The 9,637-nt window shown below is 36.6% G+C and overlaps 1 long non-coding RNA gene across 1 annotated transcript; it reads left to right on the forward strand.

Annotated features, from left to right (window-relative positions):
* Window positions 1-5,867: 5,867 nt before the first annotated feature.
* LOC148731245 (uncharacterized) lies at window positions 5,868-7,626 on the forward strand. Its single transcript, XR_016001380.1, has 2 exons — window positions 5,868-6,012; window positions 6,149-7,626. It is a non-coding gene; the product is annotated as an uncharacterized LOC148731245 (long non-coding RNA).
* Window positions 7,627-9,637: the final 2,011 nt, after the last annotated feature.

Raw genomic sequence — 9,637 nt, forward strand, 5'->3', positions numbered from 1 at the left:
CTGTTGAGCATGAGGTGAAATGAAAGAAAGAAAACAACAAATATTCAACTGTTGTTAATCATTTTAGCATACTTATCATTAACCTTTATTCCCAGAAAAAATGGCAGGAAACCTGTGTTGGTTGAAATCTCGTCTATTCGGAGACTACGTAGAAAGTTATTTTGCGAGTAGTGAATAGCGAAGGGCGTTACGATCAGACTTTTTAATACTTTAGAAATATGAAAAGTCGTCCAAAAAAAGGGAATCGGGTTGCAGGGCCCTTTTTGCTTTTATCAATAACAAAATGGAACAAATCCTATGTCAAATGCAGCTACCTGTTTGTTATTGTTCTCGTAACTTCCAAGCTACCTCGATCGATATTATTCAGCCGCTCGAAAGTAAGTGCATTCTATGCAAATACAACCAAAGGCCTATTTGAAATACGAGTACTTTGATCTCAAACAATTAAATCAGTTAAGGAATAGGTAAACATACGTAGCACAATAAATAGGTACTTACGGGCTGTTGAGCATGAGGTGAAATGAAAGAAAGAAAACAACAAATAGTCAACTGTTGTTAATCATTTTAGCATACTTATCATTAATCTTTATTCCCAGAAAAAATGGCAGGAAACCTGTGTTGGTTGAAATCTCGTCTATTCGGAGACTACGTAGAAAGTTATTTTGCGAGTAGTGAATAGCGAAGGGCGTTACGATCAGACTTTTTAATACTTTAGAAATATGAAAAGTCGTCCAAAAAAAGGGAATCGGGTTGCAGGGCCCTTTTTGCTTTTATCAATAACAAAATGGAACAAATCCTATGTCAAATGCAGCTAACTGTTTGTTATTGTTCTCGTAACTTCCAAGCTATCTCGATCGATATTATTCAGCCGCTCGAAAGTAAGTGCATTCTATGCAAATACAACCAAAGGCTTATTTGAAATACGAGTACTTTGATCTCAAACAATTAAATCAGTTAAGGAATAGGTAAACATACGTCGCACAATAAATAGGTACTTACAAACTGTTGAGGATGAGGTGAAATGAAAGAAAGAAAACAACAAATAGTCAACTGTTGTTAATCATTTTAGCATACTTATCATTAACCTTTATTCCCAGAAAAAATGGTAGGAAACCTGTGTTGGTTGAAATCTCGTCTATTCGGAGACTACGTAGAAAGTTATTTTGCGAGTAGTGAATAGCGAAGGGCGTTACGATCCGACTTTTTAATACTTTAGAAATATAAAAAGTCGTCCAAAGAAAGGGAATCGGGTTGCAGGGCCCTTTTTGCTTTTATCAATAACAAAATGGAACAAATCCTATGTCAAATGCAGCTACCTGTTTGTTATTGTTCTCGTAACTTCCAAGCTATCTCGATCGATATTATTCAGCCGCTCGAAAGTAAGTGCATTCTATGCAAATACAACCAAAGGCTTATTTGAAATACGAGTACTTTGATCTCAAACAATTAAATCAGTTAAGGAATAGGTAAACATACGTAGCACAATAAATAGGTACTTACACCCTGTTGAGCATGGGGTGAAATGAAAGAAAGAAAACAACAAATAGTCAACTGTTGTTAATCATTTTAGCATACTTATCATTAACCTTTATTCCCAGAAAAAATGGCAGGAAACCTGTGTTGGTTGAGATCTCGTCTATTCGGAGACTACGTAGAAAGTTATTTTGCGAGTAGTGAATAGCGAAGGGCGTTACGATCAGACTTTTTAATACTTTAGAAATATGAAAAGTCGTCAAAAAAAAGGGAATCGGGTTGCAGGGCCCTTTTTGCTTTTATCAATAACAAAATGGAACAAATCCTATGTCAAATGCAGCTACCTGTTTGTTATTGTTCTCGTAACTTCCAAGCTATCTCGATCGATATTATTCAGCCACTCGAAAGTAAGTGCATTCTATGCAAATACAACCAAAGGCTTATTTGAAATACGAGTACTTTGATCTCAAACAATTAAATCAGTTAAGGAATAGGTAAACATACGTAGCACAATAAATAGGTACTTACCAACTGTTGAGCATGAGGTGAAATGAAAGAAAGAAAACAACAAATAGTCAACTGTTGTTAATCATTTTAGCATACTTATCATTAACCTTTATTCCCAGGAAAAATGGCAGGAAACCTGTGTTGGTTGAAATCTCGTCTATTCGGACACTACGTAGAAAGTTATTTTGCGAGTAGTGAATAGCGAAGGGCGTTACGATCAGACTTTTTAATACTTTAGAAATATGTAAAGTCGTTCAAAAAAAGGGAATCGGGTTGCAGGGCCCTTTTTGCTTTTATCAATAACAAAATGGAACAAATCCTATGTCAAATGCAGCTACCTGTTTGTTATTGTTCTCGTAACTTCCAAGCTATCTCGATCGATATTATTCAGCCGTTCGAAAGTAAGTGCATTCTATGCAAATACAACCAAAGGCTTATTTGAAATACGAGTACTTTGATCTCAAACAATTAAATCAGTTAAGGAATAGGTAAACATACGTAGCACAATAAATAGGTACTTACCAACTGTTGAGGATGAGGTGAAATGAAAGAAAGAAAACAACAAATAGTCAACTGTTGTTAATCATTTTAGCATACTTATCATTAACCTTTATTCCCAGAAAAAATGGCAGGAAACCTGTGTTGGTTGAAATCTCGTCTATTCGGAGACTACGTAGAAAGTTATTTTGCGAGTAGTGAATAGCGAAGGGCGTTACGATCAGACTTTTTAATACTTTAGAAATATGAAAAGTCGTCCAAAAAAAGGGAATCGGGTTGCAGGGCCCTTTTTGCTTTTATCAATAACAAAATGGAACAAATCCTATGTCAAATGCAGCTACCTGTTTGTTATTGTTCTCGTAACTTCCAAGCTATCTCGATCGATATTATTCAGCCGCTCGAAAGTAAGTGCAGTCTATGCAAATACAACCAAAGGCTTATTTGAAATACGAGTACTTTGATCTCAAACAATTAAATCAGTTAAGGAATAGGTAAACATACGTAGCACAATAAATAGGTACTTACACCCTGTTGAGCATGAGGTGAAATGAAAGAAAGAAAACAACAAATAGTCAACTGTTGTTAATCATTTTAGCATACTTATCATTAACCTTTATTCCCAGAAAAAATGGCAGGAAACCTGTGTTGGTTGAGATCTCGTCTATTCGGAGACTACGTAGAAAGTTATTTTGCGAGTAGTGAATAGCGAAGGGCGTTACGATCAGACTTTTTAATACTTTAGAAATATGAAAAGTCGTCCAAAGAAAGGGAATCGGGTTGCAGGGCCCTTTTTGCTTTTATCAATAACAAAATGGAACAAATCCTATGTCAAATGCAGCTACCTGTTTGTTATTGTTCTCGTAACTTCCAAGCTATATCGATCGATATTATTCAGCCGCTCGAAAGTAAGTGCATTCTATGCAAATACAACCAAAGGCTTATTTGAAATACGAGTACTTTGATCTCAAACAATTAAATCAGTTAAGGAATAGGTAAACATACGTAGCACAATAAATAGGTACTTACCACCTGTTGAGCATGAGGTGAAATGAAAGAAAGAAAACAACAAATAGTCAACTGTTGTTAATCATTTTAGCATACTTATCATTAACCTTTATTCCCAGGAAAAATGGCAGGAAACCTGTGTTGGTTGAAATCTCGTCTATTCGGAGACTACGTAGAAAGTTATTGTGCGAGTAGTGAATAGCGAAGGGCGTTACGATCAGACTTTTTAATACTTTAGAAATATGAAAAGTCGTCCAAAAAAAGGGAATCGGGTTGCAGGGCCCTTTTTGCTTTTATCAATAACAAAATGGAACAAATCCTATGTCAAATGCAGCTACCTGTTTGTTATTGTTCTCGTAACTTCCAAGCTATCTCGATCGATATTACTCAGCCGCTCGAAAGTAAGTGCATTCTATGCAAATACAACCAAAGGCTTGTTTGAAATACGAGTACTTTGATCTCAAACAATTAAATCAGTTAAGGAATAGGTAAACATACGTAGCACAATAAATAGGTACTTACCAACTGTTGAGGAGGAGGTGAAATGAAAGAAAGAAAACAACAAATAGTCAACTGTTGTTAATCATTTTAGCATACTTATCATTAACCTTTATAACCAGAAAAAATGGCAGGAAACCTGTGTTGGTTGAAATCTCGTCTATTCGGAGACTACGTAGAAAGTTATTTTGCGAGTAGTGAATAGCGAAGGGCGTTACGATCAGACTTTTTAATACTTTAGAAATATAAAAAGTCGTCCAAAAAAATGGAAACGGCTTCCAGGGCCCTTTTTGCTTTTATCAATAACAAAATGGAACAAATCCTATGTCAAATGCAGCTACCTGTTTGTTATTGTTCTCGTAACTTCCAAGCTATCTCGATCGATATTATTCAGCCGCTCGAAAGTAAGTGCATTCTATGCAAATACAACCAAAGGCTTATTTGAAATACGAGTACTTTGATCTCAAACAATTAAATCAGTTAAGGAATAGGTAAACATACGTAGCACAATAAATAGGTACTTACCAACTGTTGAGCATGAGGTGAAATGAAAGAAAGAAAACAACAAATAGTCAACTGTTGTTAATCATTTTAGCATACTTATCATTAACCTTTATAACCAGAAAAAATGGCAGGAAACCTGTGTTGGTTGAAATCTCGTCTATTCGGAGACTGCGTAGAAAGTTATTTTGCGAGTAGTGAATAGCGAAGGGCGTTACGATCAGACTTTTTAATACTTTAGAAATATAAAAAGTCGTCCAAAAAAAGGGAAACGGCTTCCAGGGCCCTTTTTGCTTTTATCAATAACAAAATGGAACAAATCCTATGTCAAATGCAGCTACCTGTTTGTTATTGTTCTCGTAACTTCCAAGCTACCTCGATCGATATTATTCAGCCGCTCGAAAGTAAGTGCATTCTATGCAAATACAACCAAAGGCTTGTTTGAAATACGAGTACTTTGATCTCAAACAATTAAATCAGTTAAGGAATAGGTAAACATACGTAGCACAATAAATAGGTACTTACACCCTGTTGAGCATGAGGTGAAATGAAAGAAAGAAAACAACAAATAGTCAACTGTTGTTAATCATTTTAGCATACTTATCATTAACCTTTATTCCCAGAAAAAATGGCAGGAAACCTGTGTTGGTTGAAATCCCGTCTATTCGGAGACTACGTAGAAAGTTATTTTGCGAGTAGTGAATAGCGAAGGGCGTTACGATCAGACTTTTTAATACTTTAGAAATATAAAAAGTCGTCCAAAAAAAGGGAATCGGGTTGCAGGGCCCTTTTTGCTTTTATCAATAACAAAATGGAACAAATCCTATGTCAAATGCAGCTACCTGTTTGTTATTGTTCTCGTAACTTCCAAGCTATCTCGATCGATATTATTCAGCCGCTCGAAAGTAAGTGCATTCTATGCAAATACAACCAAAGGCTTGTTTGAAATACGAGTACTTTGATCTCAAACAATTAAATCAGTTAAGGAATAGGTAAACATACGTAGCACAATAAATAGGTACTTACACCCTGTTGAGCATGAGGTGAAATGAAAGAAAGAAAACAACAAATAGTCAACTGTTGTTAATCATTTTAGCATACTTATCATTAACCTTTATTCCCAGAAAAAATGGCAGGAAACTGTGTTGGTTGAAATCTCGTCTATTCGGAGACTACGTAGAAAGTTATTTTGCGAGTAGTGAATAGCGAAGGGCGTTACGATCAGACTTTTTAATACTTTAGAAATATGAAAAGTCGTCCAAAAAAAGGGAATCGGGTTGCAGGGCCCTTTTTGCTTTTATCAATAACAAAATGGAACAAATCCTATGTCAAATGCAGCTACCTGTTTGTTATTGTTGTCGTAACTTCCAAGCTATCTCGATCGATATTATTCAGCCGCTCGAAAGTAAGTGCATTCTATGCAAATACAACCAAAGGCTTCCCAAAGAATGGAATGTATTTTGAAACCTGAAGACTGCTTCGTCGAGAAATTCTATTATTGATCATTAAGTTAATTTATCCGCTAATAAGGTACGTTATAGTGATGTCATAATACTAATGTAAGTCATTTATCAGCTGTGGACCTGGTCGACTCACTTGTTAAATATCAAATCGTTTCGTATACTTTATTATCTGAGCATTTTATAACAATGTGACTTCCTTTTAGGATTCGAACGCACTTCTTTGATTGTCTGACACTATAGTCGTCAATAAAGATGTTTGATAACAGTGAACCAAAAGCCCATAACTGACGAAACATTCGAATCCCAATCGGTAACTCCGAGGACCGTGACGGATATCACTGAGATGGCAGAAGAAGCCAAAAACATTCGACGAACAGCCAAAGCAATGTTTACCAGGATGCGCAATGAACTCCTGAAGCCTATAGATGCCGACCAAGTACGAAAAATGGTCCAAGGTAATTACGTGAGGCTTTCAGAAGCATGGGATATCGTTGAAAGTAAGCACGATCTATAGACGATGTATTTAACGGATGAAGAACTGGAAGTCACGGAGAGGTGGATTACCGAGTTGCGGGACCTGTTTGTAGAAGCGACAGCGCGTAAAATCCAGTATATACAGAAATCAGTTAGATCAGAAATTGTCATGCGAGAGAACACATTACGTCATGAAACAGAAATGAAGGAGCGCGCGGAAAGAAAGAGGAAAGCAGAAAAGGCACTTACAATGCGCGCGAAAGCGCAAACAGTTTTTGGCACTATCTGTAATAATAGAAAGCATATTCGTGATAATAACATTGCCGCACATGCTCTGGAAAGGTCTTTAAGACAGATAGAAGATGCGTATGCCGAGTGTAAAATTGCAAACGTTGACGTTTTAGATTTAGCAGACCATGACACTTCAGAAAACGCTATAAAATTTGCATCACAGATACAATGCCGGCTCGATGATATGACTGAAAAGCTCAGGTCGTTAATCGGTCCAAAAGATGATAAAATAGCAAAGAGAGAGACTTTCCCGTCTTCGAACCTTCAGTTATAAAAAATAGAATTGCTGCGATTTGAAGGAGAAGTTCGCGCTTATGCACAATTCAAACGAGACTTTAAAAAACCGACCATGCCGCATCTCTAAAGCGACGATGTGTCCCATGTACTACGTTCATGCTCAAGGCCGGTTTTCACTAGCGCTAAAAGAACAAGCCCAAGAATAAGCACAAGCACAAGCATAAGCAAGTGAGAACACAGAACATAAGCATAAGAGCATACGCAGGCGCAGTATCAAAAAATTCTTCGTTACCAGTCTTCCTCGACTACAATCAAGATGGTGGATGAAGATGAAATCTTTCTCTTTGCGTTGCTTGTAATTTACTTTTTTCGCTTACGAAGACGACGTAGTGCCAGAAGATCCATCAGACCTAGAAGGTTTTGGGTAAGGGAGATGTATTGTCGCAAGAAAGCTCAAGGGGAGTTCAATTACCTTGTTTTGGAACTTCGTGGTAGTGACAGAGAGCTATACTTTCGGTAAGCGAATTTTAAAAGTCTGCTGAAAAACTAGTGTAAAAGGCTTACACTCCGAACATTATTGCCGCTGGCGTTTTGTTATTTTGCAGGCAAGTTTTTGTATGTTATTTTATTTTAAAAAAATCCCTGAAAATAGCATGAAAATATAAACTTGATAAATATATTTTTTGCCTCAGTACTGTTACTTTGTATATGCTACAGTAAATTTTCCATTCCAATTTTAGTTCAACATGATGTTACAAGGGCACGCTCGAAATATTATTGTTCAGATATAAAGTTCAGTCATTGGTTCATTGAATGATTATTGGTCTCATTTTAGTTACATGAGAATGTCACGACTGTTTTGATTGCCTCGTTTCCAAGGTTGGCCCACTTATAAGAAGCAAGTTATAAAATTCAGACAGCCTATCTCACCATCAGAACGTCTTGCACTGACCATACGTTATTTGGCTTCTGGTGACAGTCAACAATCCATGTCCTTTTCTTATTGAATATGGAATATCCATAACCAGCAATTTCAACCCCTTCTAGATTCTAGAGTGATATCTCTGAGAGAGGTAAATGCAATTTGTCTTTATAACACTTGTATAAATTGCTGTCTTGTCATAAATATGATAACACAATACTTTACATACGAATTGTCCTGTTGATGTTTTTGTACATAATACACAGATTATGAGTAAGGCTGTCACTAAGGAAACAAGAGATCAATGATGTGTTTTGAGTTTGAGAAAGGAGGGATTGGCTGATTGACATGGTCAGGAACCGGTTAAATGCTTTCAACATTCAACAACACAATCCTTTTGTTTATGACAACACCCATGTGAAATGGGAATAGTTTCAAAACTGTTTCTTTGAAAAGAACACAACTCTCAATTTATAATTATTTTATAATCTATAACTATAACTTGTACAATAATTATTTCAATACTTTTGTAATAATGAAATAATGTTGACATTGCATCACAGCAGACTCAGACAATTATGCCTTGTTTCAAATACCAATACATAACTAAGTAGGGTGGATGCTCTTGGCATTTATAACCCCTCGTGTCGACGTTGCTGGAGGAAGTAACCTGGGGGATATGTTGAAACAGCCTCTACATTACCCAGCTCAGACATGAAACTACTGCTAGCAGTTTCAGGGCACCTAGAAGCTACATAGTATTAACTTCTTGAGAATTAATCTTTAATAAGCGTGAAAAAATCAAATTGTTTATTTCCATTTTGGTCGTCAGTCTTTCTTGTGTTGGCATCTTTCTCAATTGGGCAGCTACCAGTTCTCCAAAAAGGCGTTCTTCATCTTTTTGTTCTCTCTGACTGTCTCTACTTACAAGGTGATTTCCAATAGATTTGAGAAAATCCATTGCAGCTCCTTCAATAGCTTCATTATTTACTCTAGGGCGTTTGGCATGCAGGTATTTTGGCTGACCAGTTACTTTAGACTTTAATGACTGAGACGTTAATGATTTTGGCTCAAAGCCAAAATCATTAACGTCTAAGTAATGAAGTAAGGTATATGCACTACCAGAGCTGCTGTCTACTGGGGTGCATATACCTTCATCTTCAATATCAGCATCATCTAGTTGTGAGGTTTCATCTATCACTATAAGATTACTGGAAGATCGACGGGGTTGAACATATGGATCCAGCCAGGCCAAACACATTCACATGTCGCTTGTTTCACTTTTGGCATCTATGACAGATTGTGTATCCGCTCCACTGACGTTAACACTCTGTACTTTCTTCTTGTTTCTTGAATATCTGTCCCTCAGGTTTTTGAAAGCAGAGTCTGCATCTTTACCTAAAAATTATAAGCATCAATTCTTAGTCTATATTGGCCCGTTTCAGTTTGAAAAACCTCAAACCTACTTTGCACACAACGATACTTGATAGAGATCAACCATGTGCTTCATTTTATCAAATAATATCCAGTCACAAGAGAAACAGCTTGCCATTTCGGGCGAATTCTTCAATTGTACGAACTGGTTTGTATTACGTTAATATCAAAATAAAGTGGACGCGAGAACTATCAATACCATGGAAAAGCTTCATGAGGTAAACCTTGTTAATCTTAAACTTAGCCTAGAAATGATGAGAGAAAGCAATAATTACCTGAGGGAAACCAGTCTTCCATGCGACGTCTTGCCATGCAAGCTCCTTTTTGTTGCGGT

Source organism: Stylophora pistillata, chromosome 5 (assembly GCF_964205215.1).
Source record: "Stylophora pistillata chromosome 5, jaStyPist1.2, whole genome shotgun sequence".
Taxonomy (NCBI): domain Eukaryota; kingdom Metazoa; phylum Cnidaria; class Anthozoa; order Scleractinia; family Pocilloporidae; genus Stylophora; species Stylophora pistillata.